Source organism: Pan troglodytes, chromosome 2 (genome assembly GCF_028858775.2).
Source record: "Pan troglodytes isolate AG18354 chromosome 2, NHGRI_mPanTro3-v2.0_pri, whole genome shotgun sequence".
Classification (NCBI taxonomy): domain Eukaryota; kingdom Metazoa; phylum Chordata; class Mammalia; order Primates; family Hominidae; genus Pan; species Pan troglodytes.
Window position 1 is genome coordinate 167,873,242 of NC_086015.1, and position 25,455 is coordinate 167,898,696.

At 35.2% G+C, this 25,455-nt stretch overlaps 1 long non-coding RNA gene across 1 annotated transcript in view; it reads right to left on the minus strand.

Moving 5' to 3' along the window:
* Positions 1 to 492: 492 nt before the first annotated feature.
* Positions 493 to 25,455, minus strand: part of LOC107970523 (uncharacterized) — a 121,017-nt gene continuing 96,054 nt past the window's right edge. The window contains exons 2-4 of the long non-coding RNA XR_001713119.1: positions 17,256 to 17,424; positions 3,960 to 4,179; positions 493 to 880 (exon numbers count right to left, since the gene is read on the minus strand). This is a non-coding gene — a long non-coding RNA (uncharacterized LOC107970523). The remainder of the gene's footprint in view (positions 881 to 3,959; positions 4,180 to 17,255; positions 17,425 to 25,455) is intronic.

The window sequence follows — 25,455 nt, forward strand, 5'->3', positions numbered from 1 at the left end:
ACCAGAGAACAGGAATCTGCTGGGACCTCTGTAGAATTTCTGCCTATCACACATGGATATCTTGATAAGGCTGGAAACCTATATGTCCAGGTTTTACCTCACCCATGCAGGTGCACAATAAAATCAATTCTGAGATTTTATCCTCCTCAGGGTTCTTCAAGGAGATGAGAATCTTGCTAATCTGCACAACTTTATTATCCTCATCTTGTAGGAAATCTATACACTCTCTCTTTCTCTTATGCTTCCTCAAACATAATATTCTCAGTGAGGTGAGACTACCACAAATGACTGTTAGAGACAGGTCTTTAGTTGCCTTGGGTTTTATAAATTCTAAATTCCCATGCCACCCATTTACTTGAGACAAGAAAATACAAAAATTCTGGCTACATTTCTGTAATAAGAAAGTAGAAGGAAAGCACATACAAATTAATATCTCAAAAATTATCTCACGATATTGGAAAAGTAGTGTTTGGACATTATTAATTTTTTATTGAAATTGATCTGAAATTATTGCTTTATTGACAGAAGACTAAATCTTAAAGTAAAATATGGAATAACCAGAACAAAAAAAGTAGATGAAAGCAAAAAGTTTCTTAAAAGATTAAAAAAAGGGTTAGGTGCTTATAATAGCTGTGACAGTTGCCATAGCAAAGTATCACAAATTATATGGTTTAAACAGCAGAAATTTATCTCACAATTCAGGATGCTGGAAGTCTGAGATCAAGATGTTGGCAGCGCCATGCTCTCTCTGAAGGCACTAAGGAAAGGTCTGTTCCAGGCCATTCTCCTAGCTTCTGGTAGCTCCTTGGCTTCTCTATGCAAAACTCCAGTCTTCACATGGTATTCTGCCTGTGTGTCAGTCTCTGCGTCCAAACTGCACCTGTTTATGAGGACACCAGTCATATTGGATTAAGATTTACCCTGCAGAGCTCATTTTAATTTGATTACCTCTATAATGACCTATCTCAAAATATGGTCACATTCTTAGTACTGGGGTTTAGGACTCAAAGTTTATCTTTTCGTGATGGACACAATTCAATCCATAAAATTGACTTTCTTTATGCTTAATACGGACATGTTATATTTGCAATATTTACTATTGTGTCACTCTGAATGTTTCCCAGAAAAAGCATTATGTTTGGAGTTTAAGAATTTGGGTTCGATTTTAAGTTCTGCTACTTATCTCCAATATTCAAGTTATCTCATGATTGACAGGAAGGTGGAACCAGGGGGGATAGTGAAGAAAGCTGAGCATAAAGCAGACCCTCTGCAAGCTCCTGGCTTGCTCTCTCTTCCAATGCTCTTCTGGTATAACAAGACAACTAAATAACATAGTCCTGCAGTTGGAGTCTGTAGGGGACCCCAAAGAGAGCTGGAGCCAAAATAAAGCCAAATAAAAACCATGTTTTCTAGAAAAAAGTGTAATAATGGGTTCGTGTGTGTGTGTGTGTATGTGTGTTGTGGTTTTAGAATAAGTGAAATCCTCATGGATTAGAATACTGTTTTTCTCTTCAAGTTTAACTGAAATTGGTTTTTAAAAATCTATGCAATGTATTTTTTTGAGTGGCAATGAGCCTTCTAAGGAGAGCTAGTAAATCCACTAGTAGTGGAAGAGGGGACCTCTCAGTGCTGTTTGCTACTTGCTAAATGCAAGATGTTAATTGTCCCAGGTTTTCAATCCAAATATTTTCAATCCATTAGCTCCACAATCTGCCCTGGTACTCCCCTCCATCATCAATCATCATTCTCTACTTAGAGTGTTGAGAACATTTGCTTATTGTTCCCCTTTCCTCCAATCTTATCCCTCCTGAAAAATGATACACAGTGAGGCCAGAATTAGGTGGCAAAAATATAAGCATGGGCACTTCTTAATCTAATTACTATTTTCTTTAAGTAGCTATGGACCCATCCATTTTGCGACTATATTCATACAGTTTATCTTTCTAGAATGGCACAGCCCCAGCCGTGTGCAGTGGCTCATGCCTATAATCCCAGCACTTTGGGAGGTTGAGGTGGGCGGATCACAAGGTCAGGAGTTAGAGACCAGCTTGGCCAATATGGTGAAATCCTGTCTCTACTAAAAATACAAAAATTAGCTGGGCATGGTGGTGGGCTCCTGTAATCCTGGCTACTCTGAAGGCTGAGGCAGAAGAATCGTTTGAACCTGGGAGGCGGAGGTTGCAGTGAGCCGAGATCAAGCCACTGCACTCCAGCCTGGGCAAAAGAGTGAGACTCTGTCTCAAAAAATAAAAAAATAAAAATAAAAATAAATAAAAAAGCCACAGCCCCTTTCTGTCTGTATACATCTATACAATAATAAAGATTCAACTCAAAAGCCAGCTTTTTTTCCCAAAGCTTTCTTTGAATTCTGCAGGCAAGTTTAGAAGTTTATTTTTCAAATGTTGCCATAAAACCATTTAATTGTTACAATGTTTTGTCTAGGGCACACAGGAATCTGGATTTGAGAGGCCTAGAGCTGGTCTGGAGTCTATGAACCATTTGGGAGCTAACTTGAATCTAACCCATAATTGGAGTTTAGGCACATACAGACTTGCTTAATATACATAAAGAATACAAAGAACATAAGACAGTGACTCTGCTGTCTTTCCTTCATATTGCATAGTACACATTGCTATAAACAGAAGTTTTACTTTGTAGAGTAGCACAAATCCCTTTCAATCAACCTTATCTCCATCAACATGCCATGGTGCTTACAATTCCCTGTATTTGATTTTCTTCAGTAGAGCCTTGTCTCCAGAAATCCTGTTGAAAGATATACAAGTTTTCTGAGAAACTGTACATTTCCAATTATGTTTATATATATCTCCTCTCCATCACTCTTCTTCCACTAATGATGCTAAAGCTTTATTCATACACCACTCATGGTTTATGAAGTATCTCTCCACCGACTTTATTAAATGTTGATGATACTATAAGAGTTATTTTCTTAGAACTCTTATGAACACTTCAATTCTATGCTTGTTGTCAAATATTTTCCAATATTCTACTGGGCAGAACCCAAATCTCTTTTGAATTCATACCTTTATAACCTACATTGGAGCTATACCAAATAGTTACTTAAAAAAAAAAAGACTTGCCCTTCAGTTATTAAAGGATGCTTCAGAATCATGCGAGAGGCATGTTAAACACAGATTGCTGGTCCCCACTCCTAGAGTTTCTCACTTAGTATTTCTGGGCTGGGTCCAAGAATGTGCTTTCTAACAAGCTACTATGTGATGCTGATGCCCCTGATTCTGGGAGCACAAATTTGAGAATCCTTTCTCTCAATATTTAGATCCCATTTATTTATTCTTGATAAGTTTTTAACATTGCTTTTCCTTCTATTTAGTTTGTCTTTTTTAAAATATGTTAAATGGCACTTTCCTGAAAATAGGAAGTGTTTTCCAGAAAAAAAATTTTCTTTCCTTTACAAATACACCTTTATAAAAAAGCATTTTGAGTCATATTTGTTTGTCCTTCAATAACACATACATCTTAAGAAACATTTTGAGACGTATTATTATAATAATCATTTGATAGTTTTCCTATTTGTTGTTTTTATATGTCTTTTACATCTTGCTAGATATCTTTTAGGCAATTAATCCCTAGAAGCCATCTTGTATCTGGCACACAGCAGACATACCATATCACTAAATGTACGAGTAAATGTTTGGATGGGAGATAAAATTATAGATAGATAATCTGACAGTAGCCCTTTAGCATCATTTAGGATGGATTAATTTATCACAACTTCTAGCATAGAATATAAATATCCAAGAAACAGAAAATCTTCCAATTTTGGAAGAAGATAAAATAATAATTCTGAACAAAAAGGGTTGGTTGGTCAAGGATAGCCTGAGTACAAGCCCTAAGACATAAAAGTCAGAAAGATACTGGTAGGACATGAGCCCACAGGGAAAGGCATTTGAAAGGGGGATAAAGGGTAAATAAAGATATACCTTCCACCGCCTGTCAATATGTAGCTGTTGCACTTTAGTCAGGCAGTATGAAAATACCGTCAAAAGCTTCAGAAAGCAGGATTTCTCCAGATCCCCTCTCTCTTTCTGAGTTGGGATACCCCTTTTATATTTAAACCATAAGTATCGAGCTCTCATCATCTTACTCATTGTTTCAGATTCAACTCGTCTTCAAATATACTATAACTTGAATGACTCAGACCTGAAAATGGAAGAGATTTCCACTCAAAATATTTTCTAGTCTTACCATTTATAGTAGATTGGCAAATTAGCAGAATGTGATAATTGATCATGTAGGGGAAATTATTCTAGATGACAAAAACAGATATTTATTTATTTTAAAATTTAACTTGAAAATGTTGGCTCCTCATGCTTCATATTCATAATAGTTATCAATAAATCATTGAGAAATGTAGTCCATATAAAAATTTATATGGATTTATTTCTTACATTCAAACGATGTGGTAACAAAACAATTACTTAACTTTCTTCAGTTACTCTTGTCTGTTACTCTAACATTTCTTCTCATTTGTCTCTAATATTTTCCTCAGGCTGGTGGTGGTGATAAAAAAAAAAATATAGCGTTGAAGACAATGTATTCCACTCCTAGCCGCATCTGCTACTTTGACAACTGAATTTAGAATTTTTTTTTATTTTTCTGAGACGAAGTTTCGCTCTTGTTGTCCAGGCTGGAGTGCAATGGCGCGGTCTCAGCTCACTGCAACCTCCGCCTCCTGGCTTCAAGCAATTCTCCCGCCTGAGCCTCCCCAGTAGCTGGGATTACAGGCATGCACCACCACACCCGGCTAATTTTGTATTTTTATTAGAGATGGGGTTTCTCCGTGTTGGTCAGGCTAGTCTCGAATTCCCAACCTCAGGTGATCCCCTCGCCTCAGCCTCCCAAAGTGCTGGGATTACAGGCATGAGCCACCACGCCCAGCCAAGACATTTTTTAAAATTTCCTTTTAAAAATTATGGATTTATTTCACATGCATTGTACTACACTGGATCGACTCAAAAATAGTCACATTAAATTTCCTAGGAGATCAGTAACAAAATCTAGGTCATTTTCTGAGCATATATTTTAAAAATAGAGGAAGCTAAAAAAGACCAGAATGAGAAGAAACTCTGTCTCAAAGAATTAATTTACGTATATAATAAAAGGTTTTCTGTCTCTTATTTAATCAGAACTTTTTCTTGACTTCTCTCTCCCTCTCTCTAATACATATATATAAAGAAATATATATATATTTATTCATATATAAAAATACATACCTATGTGGATACAATAATATTTTTATAGTCTTTTATAAAAAATTTTATATGGATAAGAGGTAAAAATAGTCTTTTATTTCACTTACTATGCAAAACATTAATAACTTGCTGGGCATCATTCTACTAAAACAGAAAATACGGTTGACCAATAACTATTATTGTGATATTGTGTGTGTGTGTGTGTGTGTGTGCATGCATCTGTTGTGGTGGAGCAATGATAATTCAAAAACTCTTTTAGAAGCCGCAAGACAAAGTGGATTTAGAAAAACAGTGAGATTGAAAGGCATCTTCTTCTATTCACTATGCAAACTTATTGCACATTCATTTTTTTAATCTGTAAATTGAGGTAATAATACCTAATTTGCATATTTTATTAAGTAGAAAGTTTATTATCATCATTTTCAGTATTTAAAGAATTATTACACACTTTGCCTCATACCCCCAGTATTTCTGCTAAATCCTGCACTGAAAGGGTTAATTAAAATTCTTCTTAAGTATCTACTAGTATTATGTACTTGAGAGAAAGAACTCCAAGAAAGAAAAAAGGAGATATGAAATATCAGCTATTTTACAATACCATGGTCTATGTCTGAATTCAAAGATCTCCTTGGCTGACAATATCTAAGACAGAGAGAACTCACTACAAAATAGGTTAAAAGTAATCAGAGATAAGACCTATCTCTACATGCATCTATTTTAGGACATATTCATGAAGACACCAATTTGAGAAACTCTATTTTACTAGGCTAAAATATAAACAAAATAGGAATATAGCTGAAATTCACAAATATACAAACACATCATGTATTTTATCACTTTCACAGCAATTGTCCTTTTCCTGGCTTAGCTCTTTCTTTTCTTTTTAAATACACACTTTTTAAATTTGAACCTAAAAGTTATTTCAATAAAAATACAAAGAAAATAGTAAAAATTGAACCACACCATAATTTACCATAGGATATATATCCACAGACAGTTTTTATTTATCCTTTTTATTTTTTAAACACTTTTATTTTAGGTTCAGGGGTACACATGCAGGTTTGTTATATACATAAACTCTTGTTGCGGGGGTTTGTTGTACAGACTACTTCATGACCCAGGTACTAAACCTAGTACCCAGTAGTGATTTATTCTGCTTCTCTCCCCGACTCTGTTACTCTCCACCCTCAGGTAGGCCCCATTGTCTGTTGTTCCCCTGTTTATGTCCACGTGTTCTCATCATTTAGCTCCCACTTGAAAATGAGGTCATGCAGTATTTCGTTTTCTGTTCCTGCATTAGTTTGCCTAGAATAATGGCCTCCAGCTCCATCCATGTGCCTGAAGAGAACATGATCTCATTCTTTTTTATGGTTGCATATTATTCCACAGCGTACATGTATCACATTTTCTTTATCCAGTCTACCTTTGATGGGCATTTAGGTTGATTCCATGTCTTGGCTATTGGGAATGGTGCTGCAATGAACATATATGTGCATGTCTTTATGATAGAATGATTTATATTCCTTTGGGTATATACACAGAAATGAGATTGTTGGGTCAAATAGCTTCATTTTTATAAATACTTGCTATGGTAGCAACAAAGACAGAATGAACATATAATGAACACCCCTGTATTCACCTGCAACATCTGAATGACAAGTTAGAACACTAACAGGAGCTACAAGCTTGTGTTCACTAACCAACTGAGATAGCATAATAATTTGGCTCTGTTTTTTTTTTTCCTTTAGTTAGATATGACAGGACTCTTATACTAAGAAATATCTTTTTATTGGAAGAAATTGAAACTAGGATAGTCTACATATATTAATTGGAACCTCCTGTAGTTTCATGTAACTAATTTTACACTTTCAAAGTAGACATGATGAATGGGATTTTTGAAAAGTCTGCACGCATATGGTAGGTTCCAGGGCCAGGGTAGAGGGTTAACATTCAGTAACAGCAAAGAGAGCAATGATAATTTCACTTTTTAATTAAGCTATCTGGTAGGTATTTTGACTTATGGTTACCCTCCCCCACAAAAAAAAGTCTCAAATTTTCTCATGAGACTGCAAATTTGAGTCACATTTAGCAAAATTTAAAAGGATTTTAATCCAGACAAAAAATAATCTCCTTGCAACAGGAACAGCAAGAAGTCTCCCTCACTTACTTAATTTCCCCATGTTCTGCTTCTAATGATATAACTTAGAGGAATCCTAAAATGGGAAAAGTAAATTAGCCTGGAGGAGCAAGAAAATTAAACTGTGGATTATTTTTATTTTATTTTCCATATGTCAATTGTTTTCTCTAGACTTTTGCTATTTCTAAAATATCTGGTATTTATTTCCTATCTCAGAGAAAATCAAGCTATCTCCTTGTCTGTTTTTCTTTTAAAAAAGATTTTGTGAGATACAATTTATATATCACAAAAATCAAAGGTTTAAAGTATCAATTTCAATAAACTTTTAGCATATGTGCATAGTTCTGAAACCATTACCATTAAAAACCTAGAAATATATAGTCATGTGTTGTTTTTAAAAATCTTGTTTTTTAAAAATGCTAAGATAATAAAGGAGAGCAAGTATTTATTAACAGACATTTTACAGTAAACTTCATATTTACCATTTCAATTTTTCTTCATTTTTCCCATATGGATTTGATTTATTATTTAGCCTTATTACCCTATTAGTAAACCACTTCATTCTCACCCTCTCCCATTTTCAAATATTTACCTTTTTATAAGTTATAGGCTCAACAATATAATTTTATATATATTGTATTATACAGTTTCTTTATAAACTACATAAAAGAAGAAAGGAAAAGAAATGTGTAATTTTACTGTGCTTCATATTATCTGTATAATTACCTTTACCAATACTTTTCTCTTTTTCATATGGATTTTAATTACTCTTTTGTGTCACGTCTTTATAGCCTGAAGAACTAGCTTAAGTATTGCCTGTAACACAGATCAGATAGCATTTCCGTCCATGTTTTCCTCTGGGAATGTTTTTATTTCACTTTAATATTTGAAAGATAGTTTTGCAGGCTGTAAGCTTCTCAGTTGGCAGCTTTTTGAATATTTTTTCTTTTAGAGTTTTTTTATTTAATTTTTTTATTTCAATAGTTTTTTGGGGAACAGGTGGTGTTTGGTTACATGAATAAGTTCTTCAGTGGTGATTTCTGAGATTTTGATGCACCCATCACCCGAGCAGTGTACACTGTACCCAATGTGTAGTCTTTTATCCCTTGCCACCCTCCACCCTTACTCCCCAGTCCCCAAAGTCCAATGTATCATTCTTACACCTTTGCATCCTCATAGCTTAGCTCCCACATATGAATGAGAACATACTATGTTTAGTTTTCCATTTCTGAGTTACTTGACTTATAGTAGTAGTCTCCAATTCCATCTAGGTTGCTGTGAAAGAAATCATTTTTTTTCCTTTTTATAGCTGAGTAGTATTCCATGGCGTGTGTGTGTGTGTGTGTGTGTATTTATATCACATTTTCCTCATTATTCTCTCAAATACTCAAATATGTTTTCCAAACTCTTAGATTTCTCTTCTTCCTTGAGAACACCAATTATTCTTAGGTTTGGACATTTAACATAGTCTAAAATTCTTGGAGGCTTTGTTCATTTTTTAAAAAATAATTCTTTTTTCTTTGTCTTTGACAAAATGGGTCAATTTGAAAGCCTTGTCTTTGAGCTCTGAGTTCTTTTGTCTGATTTTTGATTCTATTGCTGAGACTTTCCAGTGTATTTTGCATTTCTCTAAGTGTGTCCTTGATTTCCTGAAGTTGTGATTTTTTTTTTATTTATGCTATCTATTTCACAGAATAATTTTCCTTTGATATCCTGTACCATGTTTTTGATTTCTTTAAGTCGGACATTACTTTTCTCTGGTGCCTTCTTGATTAGCTTAATAATTGACCTTCTGAATTCTTTTTCTGCAATTCAGAGATTTCATCTTGGTTTGGATCTATTGCTGGTGAGCTGGTATGACCTTTTGGGGGTGTTAAAGAACCTTGTTTTGTCCTATTACCAGAATTGTTTTTCTGGTTCCTTCTCCTTGGGGTAGACTATGTCAGAGGGAGGATCTGGGACTCAAGGGCTGCTGTTCAGATTCTTTTATTCCATTGGGTACTCCCTTGATGTAGAGTTCTCCCACTTCCCCTAGGAATGGGGCTTCCTGAGAACTGAACTGTAGTGATCGTTGTTGCTTTTCTGGGTCTAGCCACCTAGCGGAGCTGCCAGGCTCTGGGCTGCTACTAGGAAGTGTCTGCAAAGAGTCCTGTGATGTGGTCCATCTTCAGGTCTTGCAGCTGTGGATACCAGCACCTGCTCTGACGGATGTAGCAGGGGAGTGCAGTGGACTCTGTGAGGGTCCTTGATTGTGTATTTGTTTAGTGTGCCTCCAGTTTAGTATGTTGGCTGGCCTCCAGCCAGGAGGTGGCACTTTCAAAAGCACATCAGCTGTGCTTCTATAGGGAGGATACAAACTTGTCCAGGGACACTTGGTTAAGTATGCAGGTTTCTCAGGCAGTGCGCAGGGCCATAGAGCTCCCAAGAGATTATGACCTTTGTCTTTGGCTGCCAGGGATGGTAGAGAAAGACCTCAGGCCAGGGCAGGGATAGGCATGTCTGAGCTCAGCCTCTCCTCCATCTGGGCTTTTCGTGGCTGACGTGGGGGATGGGATGTGGTTCCCAGTCCAGTGGAGTTATGTTCCCAGGGGGATTATGGCTGCCTCTGCTGAGTCACAAAGGTCACCAGGGAAGTGGGGGAAAGCCAGCAGTCACAGGCCTGCTCCCATGCAGCCCACAGTCCTAAAGGCTCATCTCACTCTCACCTTGCCCCTCAAACAGCGCCGTGTTTATTTCCAGACAGCTGGTGACCAGGGCTGAGAACTTTCCCCAGACCATAAGCCTCCCATTGAGAAAGCAAGCAGAATCACACTTTTTTTGTCATCTCTTGGAGCCTGTAGTGGCAATCCAGTTCCTTCAAAAGTCTGGATTGTCTCGGCTTTCCTGGTATGTTCCTGTGGTAGTTCTTAAAGCAAAAGTTCCCAGTGTGGGTCTCCACGTGCTGCTCTGTCCATCTGAGCAGGAGCTGCAAGCTAGTCCTGTCTCCTATCCATCATCTTAACTCCAATCCTCTTTTAGTGTTTTTAATATTTCATTCTACCACCTTCTGCATTTCTGATAATAAACCATGTGTTGATTTTAATGAGGTTCCCTTGTACTACTATGTAGCAAGTCACTTTATTTCTTGATATGTTAAATATTTTGTCTTTATTTTTGGGTTTCAACATTTTTACTATAATGTGTCTGGGTAGGTAGTTATTTGAATTTATTCAATTTCAATTTTATAGAGCTCTTGGAATTACAAATTCATATTTTCAATAAATTTGTGATTTTTTTAGCCTTTTTTAAAAATGTATTTTCTGTTCCTTCCTTTTTCTCCTCTCCTAATAACCACGTGGTACCATTTGTTGGTACACTTAATGGTGTCCCAAATTTATGAGGTTCTGCTCATTTTTCTTTATTTTCTGTATTTCATTTTGCATAAATTATATCACCAGGATTGTTGATTTTTTTCTTCTGCCAGCTCCAATTTGTCATTGAGTGATTTTTAAAATTTGTTATTGTAGTTTTTAGCTTCAGAATTTTTAATTGATTTCTTTTCACATTTCAATTTTATATTGATACTCTAATTTTGCTCATACATTGTTTTCCTCGTTTCCTTCAGTTCTTCATTCATGGTCATCTTTAAGTGTTCAAGTATATTTAAGATTTAAGAGACTTTATTTAAAATACTTGTATATTCAGTCCAATGCCTGGATAGCCTCAAGGAGTTTCTGTCAATTTAATTTATTATATGAATGGGCTGTTTTCTGTTCCTTTTAATATCTGGTAATTATTTTCTGAAAAATTAGTGTTTTGGATATTATAATGTGATAACTCAAGAAATCACATTCTTCTTCTTCCCAAGGGAATTCTGTTGTTGATAGAAAGACTTGAGACATCCATTTATTTCATGACTTTTTCAAATCATTTTTCAAAAGCTGCATTCCTTGTGTGTGGTCACTGGAGCCTCTGTTCTGCTATCTCTGTGGTCACATTGTTATTGGACAGACATTTACTTAAATGCCTGGGCCAAAATAAAAGATAAACAATAAATACTATTTTCTTAGTCTTTGCAGCTTGCCTCTGAGCTGAGGTACTCCCTTACTAAAGCCAAGCCTCATACAACTCTGCCTTAGCCTTCACCACCTGTTTGTGTGGAGCCCACAGATCCATCAAAGATGAAGGGTTAAGATCCTCTCAGGCATTTTCAAACTATGCATCTGGCCTTGGGCATACACATTGTATTCTGTTTGCCCCATCATATGTGTTGCCCCTTCTTGGCTCTTGTTACTTCAAGTAACTTTCTCCTCAGGCTTCTCTTTCTTAGACTTTTAAATCTGTCTGCTGCTGGCTTTATCCAATATCCCCTTCCTCAAGTAGGCACAGTGTACATCACTGAATTTTTCAACAGACACCACTGCTAATACCTGATACCCACTGAAGTAGAAGAGAGAGGCAGGAAACCAAAGGCCAGCTTCTTTATCATTCAGGAAACGACAAGACTGGTCAAAACACATGGCCATAATATTTTAAGCATAAAGTTTATATTAGCTCCCTCGTTCCAGCAAACTATACTGGGAATGCAGGCCACCATCCACATGAACACAAACCCACCGGGAAATTGAGGGATAATAAGCTGGTGAGTGAAAATCCCACAACATTCTCTTACAGAAATTCAGCTGTCTTTTTCTTCATTAGTCACCTGTCTGCTATACATTTTGGATTAGATTTTATAGATTCAAAATAGTTGACTACTTTAGTCTTTCCTGCTTAAACTTAAAAGTTCAAAGTCCAATGGTCTTATTTAAATACATATAAATCAGATATGGGTGAGACTCAGAGTACCATCCATCCTGAAGCGAATTGCTCTCTAGCTATGATTCTGTGAGACCAAAGGATTATATGCTTCCAAAATATAATGATGGGACAGATACAGAATGGACATTCCCAATCTGATAGAGAGAAATAGGAAAATAAGAAAGCTGTGACCAGTTCAACAGGGTAAATCAATGCCACTGGACCTTAAGTCTTGAGAATTATTATATTTGGCTCAATACGCTGATATTCAGCTGCATTGGAAAGGAGATCCTACCTTTTGGACCCACTAGAGTGTGGGTACTATCTGCAGACACACTGGGGCCTCAGTATTGTCCCTGCAGTCTTTCCAGGCAGGCTTTAGGTCAGTAATGCTTTTGGCAGCCCAAGTTCCAAAGCTTGGTCCAGTGGCCTCTCTACCTGGACCTCACTTCCACAGAGCTATGTGCTTGGTCCCTGAAGCTCTCCTGGGCTCCCCTGGACTCTCTCAACCCCACAGCTCTGCAGGAGGTCCTATCTCTTGAAATCTAGATTTCCAGCTTGCCTGGAAAGACTTCAGGGGCAATACTGAGGCCTCTAGTGGTTCCGTAGATAGTACCCACACTCTAGTGGGTCCAGAAGGTAGGATTTCTTTTCCAATGCAGCTGAATGTCAGGGTATTGAGCCAAATATGATAATTCTCAAGACTTAAGGTCTAGTGGGATTGATTTACCCTGTTGGACTTGTCACAGCTTTCTTATTTTCCACAAAAATTTGTTCAGAATTTATTTGGTACTCTCTGAGATAGAAAATTTCTCTCTAGCTCACCATTTTTCTTTCTCAGCCTTCACCAAAATCACCATTGGCAGTTCATTTACTAGAATGTAGATGCATGCAGAAATGGCATGAGGTGCCAGTGGAGTGAAGAGCACACAGAAATGATATATGTATCTCAAAACTCTTTCAGTGTCTACCCATTATCCAATTCCAAAGCCTTTACACATTAGTCAGCTCAGGGTTCTATAAAACTGTGTGGTTCTGTTTTTTATAACAGAAATTTACCAGGTGTGGTGGCTTGTGCCCATAGTCCCAGCTACTCAGGAAGCTGAGGTATGAAGATTGAGCCTAGGATTTTTGTGACCAGCCTGAGCACCATAGCAAAACCCTCATCTCAATACAAAACAAAAACAACCAGAAATGAATCTTTCACAGTTCTTGAGGCTTAGAAGTTTATAATAAAGGCAACTGTAAGTTTGATGTCTATTGTGACCCAATTCCTGGTTCATAGAGGGCCAACTTCCTGCTGTAACCCCGCATGGTAGAGGGGGCCAAGATTTGTCTGTATGGTCTATTTTACAATGGCACCAATCCCATTTATGAAGGCTACTGCCTTCATGACCTAATCCCTCCCAAAGACCTCAACTCCTAATACCATAGGATTTGGGGCTAGGATTTCAACACATAAATCTGGGGGAGACACATGTAGTCTGTTGCATACAGTAATAGATTTTTTAGGATTGGACTAGTCTTACATTTCAGAAATAAATCCAATTTAATCATGGTGTACTATTTTTGCTTTATACATTTTTGGATACATTTTGCTAATATTTACCTGATAGGTTTCCCTAACCATAACCCTAATCCTAATCCCTGTAGGTTTCCCTAAATCTATGAATATGATGAGTTTTGCCTAAAATTCTCTTTTTTCATGATAGTAACTTTCTATTTTTGCTCCACTATTACTCTAATAATGATTATAATTGTATTAAAACAATGTTTCTAAAGTTTCATTGAACAAACGAAGAAACAAAAATCTATCCCTCACAATTTTTTTCAGTTTTGTTTATCTTGAGGAGATGTGTTAGTGGTAGTTCATTTTGAAGTATAGAATTAATATAGGCTAAAGAGTTTTTGATGCACTACTGTTTAACTATCTTTTAAGATTTTTTATTTATCTTCTAGTTAATGTAGGTAAGTTCTAATCTATCCAATTCTATTTTCTCTTTGAAATGGAAGATGAGGTTATATGCTGGTAAAGAATGTGAGAGAGGGCTGATGGGATCACAATTTTAAGAAAATTTTAGACCTGGAGAATGTGTTAAGTAGACACTATAAAAAATTGTCAAAATCATTTTTAAAAGTAGGGTATTTCAAACCAGAGTTTAAGGTTCAGTAGAAGATGGAAATCTCAAATTTATTTTTTCACCTCAATGTATGTTTGTGAGAATTTCCCAGAAGTGTTCAGCTGCTCCAAATACAGACTGACAAGATAGAACAAGGACTAACATGAAATTGTTTGTATTTCATGTAGTGCATATGAAGGAATAAGCTGAGATAAAAAATGCATTTAGTAAGGTGCATAAGTGCATGAATCTCAATTATAATATTTAATTTTTAAAATAAATATACACCCAAGCACCACTATCCAGGTCAATATTCAGAACATCTTAAAGACCCAGAAATTCCTGCCATGCCCCCTTTCAGTTCACCTCCAATCCAGCAGTAATGACTGTTCCGATTTCTATCATCATTGATTAGGTCTATAATTTCTTGAACTTTATATAATGAAATCATATATTATATATTCTTTAGTGTTTGGCTGATTTTTCTCCACAAAATATCTATCAGATTTTGTACTAGTAGTTTGTTTTCTATGCTGTGGAGTGATCCATTATATGAATATATATATATATATATATATATATATATATATATATTTATCATTTACTAATTGATGAATGGAGTTGTGCTTGTTGAATTCTGTGGAAAGCATGTGCTAAGACAGAATTTGGTGTGCAAAATCTGAACTAGAGAATAACACCTGTAAGAAATAGGAGGAAAAGTCACTGGATTGCAAGGTAGACTAATTAATATCTTAGCCAGCCTTCTGGGAAGACTCAACGCAAAAATTGCCCAGTAGAATGGGCTCTTAGTAATTCATTAATTGGGGGTTGCTCCCAAAAGATGGTGACCTCAGCTACTATTCCCTTGCTCATGCATTGGCTGAAAGCTGCTCAAAGAAGACCTCAGATACCACCACATTGCTCACTCAATTGCCACAGGCCATCCTGATAAGACCATGAAATAAGCCCAAAATGTAGGATAGATTCTAAAAATTAGGCAGCAAGTTTTTTTTGTTGTTGAAGTTGAACCCAAACAGTGCATCTCTATTTCAGCCAAAAGGTTTTTTTCTAGTATTTGACAATTATGAACAAAGCTGAAATGAGCATTCTTGTAAATGGTTTTGACTCTAATAAGTGATTTCTCAGAAAAATATGTGAGTTTTAGGTTAGCTGTATTTCCTCTTTAGGAGATACCATCAATTTGCAAAATGTTAAGACAAATTTACCTAAACACAAGCAAAATAGAAGTACCTGTTGTTTTCTATTCTCATCACCTCTTAGTTTGTTCAGTCTTGTTCCTTTATACCACCACAATGTCTTTATCCATTTACTGATGGCATTTGAGTGAGTTTATTTTTGCATCTTCCATAATTATGCATGCATATATCTGCTGGTTTGCATGGTATGTATAAGTTTAAATTTTTAAGAAACTATAAAACCATTTTTCACTTTGCTTATTTATTTCACATTTTAAGTAGAAAGGTAAAAAAAATCCAGTTGCTCCACATTTTTGCTAAAACTCTATAGGATCATTATAATTTTACTCAGTCCACTGGGTGAGTTGTAGCACCCCACTGTAATTTACATTTGAATTTTCCTAATGAATAGTGAAGTTGAGCATTTTCTCTTGTATTTATTGGCCATTTATATATATTCTTTGATGAAATATCCATCAAAACCCTTAATCATCTTGTTAATCAGAATGTTAGTTAGATTTCTTATTACTGAGTTGTGAAAGTTTTATACATTCGAAATGAAATCCTTTTGCCAGGTTTTTTTTTTTTGAAGTATTTACTCCAATCTATAGCTTGCCTTTTTATTGTCATAGCAATTTTATTTGTTAATGTATGTACAATTTTTTAAGCTTTGATAAAGTTACTGATTCAGTACATAATTCATACTGTCTATTTTATATAGCTTTGTAAAATACAAAGTACTCAGATTTTTTTCAATGCTTCATTTTAAATGGCTTTAGTTGTAGTTCTTACATTTGAATCTATGATTTATTTTCAGTAGATTTTTGTACATTGTATGAGGTTAGAGACAAAGCTGTTTGTTTTATGGCATTACTATATGATTTTTCCACCACTGCTTGTTAAGAAGATTGTTTTTTCTTGATTGAATTGCATTGGCAACTTTGTAAATAATTAATTGACCACATATATGTGGTTAAATTTCAGGGCTCATCTTTCATTGCTCTATCTTTCTTTGCACCAATATTCCAGTGTCTTGATTATTTACAATAAGTCTTAAAATCAGGTAGTATAGTTCCCCAATATATTTTTTACAAAGTCATTTTGGTTATTCCCAGTCTTTAAATTTCCATATAAATTTTAGAATTCTCTTGTCACTTCCAAGAAAATAAATCCTGCTTGGTTTTCTGGAAATAAAATATATGACAGTAAATAGAACCTCAGAGCAAAAGCCAATTCTGTACTCAGTTCCTTAGGAAACAAATGCACATTCCCCAGCATCCACACTTCACTCTTATGACATGTATAATAAACTTCACATCATCCTATAGTTATATTTGGATGGAAAGTGGTATTTGGTAGCTGGAAACCCTGCTCAAATAATTCTTTAATTTATGACCCAAATATTTATATATAGCCCATGTCAAAAAGCCTAATTAAAATAATATAACAGAATGTGAAAAGAAAATAAGGAAATAATAATAAATAAAGTATAATTTACTCAAAATGTCTGAGGCAATAAAGTGGAGACTAAAAGACCTAATGATCATCATTTGCATTAAATGATGTAAAGTGAGATTAAGAGAAACATTACTGATTTCCAGACTCAATTTCCTTAATAAAAATGGTGCGAGATTTTTGTCTATAGAAGTGTTTTCTTTCTATTTTGCTTCTGTTATTTGCCATCAGTTACATATCTCTAAACATATATTGAATGTCCTGCCTCTAGTCCACCCCCTTTATATTTCTGAGCAGCCAAGCACCTATATTTCGTAAACCTAAACTTTATTCTTACCACTTGATTAGTTTCTCCAGTGAAGCCAACACACATGCAGGAACCCCGCAGATCCTGTGGTTATTGTTATGTTATCTGTAGACAGCCTCTCCACAGGGGCTGCCGTATCTCTGCCAGTCCCATGCCTCCACCACTTACTCCTACTGATTTTCCTGCCAAGTTCAGTGCTCTGAAAAAAAGAATAACCAGCTATGAGCAACACGTTCTTTTTCTGCAGACTGACAGGGCTGTGCTTTAATCTCCTCTTGTGTCTCATAACAGAAGCTTTTATAACAGTTTTTGCTAACTGTCAGACTACTGTAAGCCACTGCTTATGATACAGTGAGGGGGAGAAGAATTTAGAATTATTTACATTTAGTTGACAAGAAGGATGTTGGAAATGAAACATACATATGGTAAGACAGTAGGTTATGCTTTAGAATTGGTATTCTGAATGGAATGTTTTTCCTTAAAAAATGCACACATATAGAAGTTTTCCCTGTATTTAAGGAACACAAATATGGCTTACTTCATAAAGTGGAAAGATGGGTTCTAAATGAAATTAATCCTGGATATTTTAAAGAAAATCTATATAACATAATTTAAATAAACCATCCTTCTACTCTAGGCCTGACTCCAGCATTTCACTAGCCATCTTACTCTTCTCATTTATTATAATGTGAGCTGAGAAAACCATCTTCTTAAGTAGGTAGAATTTGATTATGGGAAGGTTACTGAAATAGGTTTAGTACGATATAAAATGTAGAATACAATAATTATTTGTTTATGTATTTTTCAACTTCACTAGAGTTTCCTGGAAGGAGAATCTGTGACTGGCCTGTGAATCTATCCAGTCTAAATATAGTATCTAGCATCTGCTAGGCACTCATTAGTTTATAGGTACTAATACAGTAGTCTGGCTCTACACTACACTACACTATACCACGCTATACTACACCAGGCTACACTAATTTTGAGAACTTACCACTGAACCTCCCAGACATCAATTTCTTCAGTAAAATAGTTGGAGCTAGATTAAATGTTATACATTATATATATCTATACTGCTTAGCCTCTATGAGTTCATAATAATTGTACTTTAAAAAAATTGAGTTCACATAAAATCTGAATTTTAGGAATGTCTCAATTATCTTTTTTTACATAATAAACAACCCTAAAGTTTAGTGATTTTGATAGTGTAGGATATGAGGCCAGGGTAGCTTCTAAAGTCTAGATGTAAGATTGGGAGCCCTGCTGGTGCCATTGACTGGGTGTTTGATTTTCTTCTGTGTAGGCATCTCCACTTAGCTGTTTTGGCTGTTTCATATAATGGTGGAGGGGTTCCAAAAGGAAACCCTGTAAGAGAACAGACCCTAAGTGCCAGCGCTTATCATTTACTGATGCTTCACTTGCATCACCCTTAAAGATATCCCACTGGCCAAAGCTAGTCACATGGTCAATTCCAGAAATTCTGTGGAAAGAGATTTCACAATGGCATGAATAACAGAAAGTGCGGTTAATTAGAGGGCACCAAAGTCAGTCTGCTGTAAATATTTTTGGGTAATCTGAAATCTCTGCTTAAACCACATAGCAGCTGATTTCCTTATGAGCCATGAATTTTTCCAATTCCATTGTCTTCTCCCAGCCCAGTACAGTTGTCCCTTGAAGTATACAGGTTTGAACTGCATGGGTTCACTTATACATGGATTCTAATCAACCAAAATTAGACAGAAAATACAGTATTTGTGGATGCTAAATGCTATATACGAAGGGCAAACTTTCACATATACATTTTCAATAGGGCCAACTGAAGGACTTGAGCATACTATTTTTGTATACATGGACGTCCTGGAACCAATCCCCCATGTGTGCTAAGGGAGGACTGTAATTAATTGCCCTGTATACATTGAAGTTGCCTGTCCTTATATTAAATGATTGCTATGCCTCTTGTTATTTGTTTCTGGGACTATATTAGAAGACTTTTGATAAGGTCTAAAAAGTATGCTGTGAAAATAACTTTTAAAAAAATTTGACATATAATTTATTCAAATGCTTTAAAATCTCTTAATGCTTATCTTTATCAAAACATTTGTATTAACAGTATTAGGTACTTATAGCTTTAAAAGAGTTCGCTTGATTTAAATCTTTGCTAGAGAATTACTTGTACATGTCCTAAAAACAGTGTAGTAATTTAGGTATGCATAATTTCCTGTGATTTATTTCCTTAAATTCAACATGTCCATCTACATATTCCAATAGGACTAAATCAAAATATAAAGTTCAATTGAAAATTTATTTTTTCAATGTGTATATTTTGCAAGCATTTTTTATATGAATGTACTTACTCAATTTTTGGCATATAGTCAACATGCGTAACCTCACATTGTAAAAAGAGTGTAAATATATATATATACTTAAAATAATTATATAAGTTTAAGTGATCACTACTTTGCCATTTTTATTGTTTGGCTTTGCCCTTGTGCCTACTCCTCTTTTAACTTGTGGACTATGTATAGTCATCATATATGTCACAATAATTTTCACGTGAAAAAGGAGCATGAGTTCTGTCTTTCTTGTGTCTCTTCTTTTGGGGCAAAAAATACTTTTTCAGAGGATAATCGGTGCACTTCACCTTAATTTTGATTGCCAATAAATGGTCCGCATTGCTATTCTTAAACTAGGTATTAGCAAAGATAAAGAGAAAAATATTACATTAATAACTTAGATTAATCATTTGAGATGGAATAGGTCTTGAAGAATCAACCACCATGAATATTATAACAGAATAGCTATTTTTTTGCTAGTTACCCATATACAATTTTAATTATATGATCTGATGCATTTTGGGATGGGAGCTAGCTTTGTGTAACAGAAAGAATGGGGAACGAAGAGTCAGAAATACTGAGTTCTAACCACTCCTCTGCTTCATCATGTTCACGCTTTTATTTAAATTCTTTATAAAGAAATATGTTTTTAATTCATGAGTGCTTTTAAAATATTAGATAACAATGTACTGTATATTGCTTAATATCCCAAACAGGAATGAAGTAGCTCCCATAATCAGATACATTAGTATTTCAGCAGGAAAAGCTATGAATTGTTATGCTAAGGGGAATTAAAATAAAGACAGTAATTTACATCATGTTAGTTGATGGTAGAAATTATCACCTGATATGTTATTTTAAAATCTCATTTCAGATTATTTTTTGTTTCAGATTTTTGAATTATGGATAATATATTTTGGATCTATAACTAGATATAATGTTTGGTATCACTCAGGTTCCTTCCAGATAAATTTATGTGTATGAATTACATAATTTCTAAGTTTCTTTACAAAACTGATACCCTATGAATCCTTGATCTAATAAAAAGCAAATGCAACTATCTGTTTTATGTCATTTGCTTTATAATAGATATGAAACCCACAAGCAACATTTCCATAGATAGGCTACACAAATGTCTCACACAGAAGACAATTCTCAGGGCTTGGCTTACCTCTTCTTCTTAATGTCACCCTTTTGGTCTAGGTATGGCTCAAGATAAGAGTGAGGAGACTTCTGATTTGGATAACAGTTTTACCTTTGATAAAAGATTAAAACAGCATCACTAAAATTAAGAAAAGTTCAAGAAGGTGAAATTTGTATTTTCCTCTACCTTAGTTTCCTTTCTCTCCTGTCCATCTCCAAGTGGCCTATCTTTTGTGTTTCTCAAAACCTTGATACATTATGCCCTCCACCAGAGAGCCCCATATTCCAAAGGCAGCACCTATGCCTTCCTCTGTTCTCTTTGAAATGCACTCTTTTCAGTAACTATCTGTAATTTCAGATAGGTGAACTTACAGGCATCTGGAGTGAGGTTGTCCTGGGGGAAGTTAACTTAGAAGATCAGGAAATGTATTGAGGCTGTTTTGAAAATTCCTGAGTTTAATATCCATTAGCATGCAAGATGGCACTGGATTGGTAAGAAGAATGGGGGTTGGTAATCCCACCCTTTCTCCTTATGAGCTTTTGATATAATACTCAAAGTCCATGTTTACGCATTGCATTTTTTTCCTCAATGAAAGAGCATGGAGAGAAAGCAAAACAAAACAAACAAACAAACAAAAAACAAAACAGAATATGCAAGTGGACATAAGATGATTGTCACCACCAAAGCAAATGTGCTTCTTAATTTCCCAAAGCTTTGAAAACATCAAAGGGTAGACACAGGTCAGAGGAAACTTCCATTTGCATTTCTCTGAGACTTAGGGGGCCAACTGGCCTCAGAAAAAGAAATGCTATGAAATGGAACTTATTTGTGTATTTTTTTGGACTCACTAAATTCCAGTGTCTGGTCCTCACTCAGCTCTGCAAGTCCAGAAATCTGATATTTCAGAACAAAGAAAATGTACCTATCTATCATCCTTATCCTAACCATCAAATACTACACACATAGGGATGAGCACTTAAGAACAAGTATGACAATTTGTCAATTTAATTTTCTTTCAGCAGAAAGTCAAATTATAACCAGAGTACCAGTTTCATAACTTATAATAGCAAAGCGAAGCAATTATTTGCAGAGAAGCACATGTATCCCCTTGTTCAGAGCATTTTCTTTCCTTAAAGACAAATTGTGTGAGAGGCTAAACTCTCAAAAAAAAATTTTTGTGAGAAGGGAATCAGAATATGTCATAAGATGGCATTCAGCTTTGTGTCCCAGCTGTGGTGGTTTAAAACACATTAAAAACCAAGGAAATCAAATATTCAGTCAAGACTTGTATCCTGGTCAGGGCTAAAAGTTACCATCAACACTGACCTCTACAAATCACTTTTTCTATGATTCCAGGACAGAACAATCATCCTTTCATCTTTATATAAGTCCATTGATGAACTTACTTTGAATTATTTTGGTACTGAGAAGCAGTCTGTTTCTTGGGAGACACTGCTTTTCTCTGTTCTAATTCATGTGTTAATTTTAATGTTATGCAATGAGGATAACATTTATTAACGAAGAGTGCCCAGAGTCTCACTCCTCATTACCCATGAGAATATTATACAGAGATACTAATCTTTACTTTTGTTTTCAAGGTTGGATAAGGTGAAATTCTATCAATTTTTATTTTTACACACAATTAAGAACTGTTGATTAACACAGTAACCCAGTTGCCTCCTTATGCCTCTTTGTTCTTTCAAAAAAGACTCAAACTTCTTAAATCCTCTGAGAAGTCAATAACCCTCCCTAAGATCTCTGTGAATTCCCAGGAGTTAAAATAATGAGGTAACTTCAGGCTCGTACATACTTATTCCACTTATTTTTTCTTCTTTATTCAATATCTTTCAACAGTCATTTTAACTCTAACGCTAATATTATCCTGAACATGGATCCCAACCTCATATCTGATTGTCTTCTAAAAATAAACAAAATCAAGTCAGACAAAAAAGAAAGGATGGAAGGAAGAAACAAAGGAAAAAAGAAAGGAAGAAAAGCCAACCTTTTTGTGACTATATTAAATATATTGTGGAGAGAATCGTTATTTCAACATTAACCTTTGTAAACGTCTTATCAAACAATCTTGTTCTCTGTGTGTGTGTGTGTGTGTGTGTGCCATTGTTATTAAAATAATACGTGTTTCTAGTTTTGTAAGATGAATGACATTGGCTTGTAAAGAGAAACAGCAGTCCCTTATACAAACTCTCCTTATTCCTGATTGTTGTTCGCCAAAACTATTTTCACCTCCTAGTCATTTTCTCTGGTATTTAGGTCCACATTTTTAAGTAATTTGCATCACTCCGTTAATTTTTCAGTTTTAAAGCTAACCTTTGTATATGAAAGTTACTATAGAAGATAAGGATTTAATATCCTTAAACCTACTCCACTCATTCCCGTTTTCATATGAACAGAAAATGCACAGGCTTCCTCCCATCCTCCTAGTCTATTCATATGTTGTTTTTCTTAAATTGATATCTAGTGTTTATTAATGTTATGAACATATAGTTCAATATATGTTTATATTATGAGCATATTGCTCACTATACATATTACTATATATAGTAATACTTCTATAATATGTAATATAAATATGTTTATTTACTTTTTATTATTCACACTTGAGCTACCTAGTTTACTAAGATTATGTTACTGTAAAACTTTTAGATTTACATAAAAAATTAATAATGACATCACTTTTCACTTTTGTTAGAAAAGTGGTTCTTAGGAACCACTTCTTGGTTCCTATTGCTAACTCATTCCCAATTTTTCTAACAAAACTGAAAATATATATTATTACTTGATTCTGTATGCACCAGTTGCCTTACAGGACAACTCCACAACTGTTGTTATGAAACCTGTTCTATTTTGGATATTTGTCCCCTCCAAATCTCGTGTTTAAATGTGATTCCCAATGTTGGAGCTAGAACCTAGTGGGAGGTGTTTAGGTCATAGGGGTATATCCCTCATGAATGGCTTGCTGTTCTCACCAAGGTAATGAGTGAGTTCTGGCTCTCTCAAGCCACAGTAGAGCTGGTTGTTTAAAAGTATGTGGCACCCCTCCCCCAACTCACTCTTCCTTCTTTCCTTCCTCTCTCTCACTATATAATGCCTACTCTCATTCACTTTCTGCCATGAGTGGAAACCCCCTGAAGCTCTCACCAGAAGCAGAAGCTGGCACCATGCTGCTTGTACAGCCTGCAGAACTGTGAGCAAAATGTTCCACTTTTCTTTCTAAATTACCAAACCTCAGATATTCCTTTATAGCAACCAAAACAGACTAACACAGAATCCTTCTCTTCTTCCTGGGAATTATTTATGTGTTCTTCCTGGGTTGAATTATTCATTCCCTGCATTCCATTTTCTTTCTCTTTTGGTGTATTCCCTGATTTTGATGAAGCATAAATTTCAATGTTTTTCCAAGAAAGAATGAATGGGAAATACATTGAGAAAATATTTTGCATGTCTGAAAATGTCTTTACTTTCACATTTTGATATTAATTTTTCTTCATGTAGATCCTGATCAAAGAACATTTGTCTCAGAATTTAAATATATTTCCATGATATCTTCTACCTTCCAGTTTTGCTACGTAACTGCCTAGTGCCATCTTGATCCTCAATATTCTGTATGAGACTCAATTGTTTCTTTCTGGAGTATTTTGTTTCCTTTTTCTCACCAATGTTCTGAAATTTCAGAATTATACATTTTGTTGTGGGTTTCTTTAAATTCATTGCATTGGGCACTCAGTGAAATGTCATAATTTAGACACTATATCCTTCAGTTTCGAGATAGTTTTATTATTTCTTTGATAATTTTCTCTCCTCCATTTTCCTTGTTTTCTTTTTTTACTGGACATTTCATTATATGAATGTTTTCTTTCTTAGATTAACCCTATTAAAATATTTTTTCACTGTGTTTTTTCTCTTCTGTCTCATAGATTAGAGGTTTTTTTGTTGGTTATTTTTTGCTTTATTGTCTTGAAGTTTTTTGCTTTATTTTGTTTTTGGTAATTTTTCTTCTGCCCTTTGCATTGACTTCATTTCTTCCTAGATCCTCTTTCTTGCTTGCAAGTTTATCCTGTGATGCCCACTAAAGAACAACACACTAAAATGCACATTATCAGACCTCTTCATATGTGAGTAGATTTCATCTTAATGTGATTTTGTTGCAAACCAATTAATTTTCTGCCACTCTTTGTTTTCCCTGGTTGTATAATCCTGAATGCCAGCATTGTGGGAGACAAGAAGGTGAAGGGTGAAGGAAGTCTCACCATTAACTATTCAGATTTTCACTTAACCTTCCTCTTTCCAGTATAACATCTCACTCCTTGGTCTCAGCTTGCCTGATATGTCAAGCACAGAAAGCAAAGCTCCAGTTTTACACTGAGGAAGGACCAAACTGCCCTGCAAAAGATAGGTTGATTTGTGGTTCAAATCAGGATTGTTTCTTGTTTGTTTTACCCTACAGACTAGCCCTTGTCTTTCTCCAATTTGTCAGTTACCATTTGTCCATCCCATTCTACAGACTCCAAAAATTGTCATCTCAGCTTTATCGTCACTCTCATTCTCTTTGTTGCGCAGTGTACACCCACACACATACATATGTATACACACACACATATATACACACACACATATATATATATAATACACACACATACATATTGTGTTTGTTCTTCCATTGCTATAAATAAATACCTGAGACTGGGTAATCTGTAAAGAAAAGAGGTTTTATTTTGGCTCACATTTCTGCAGG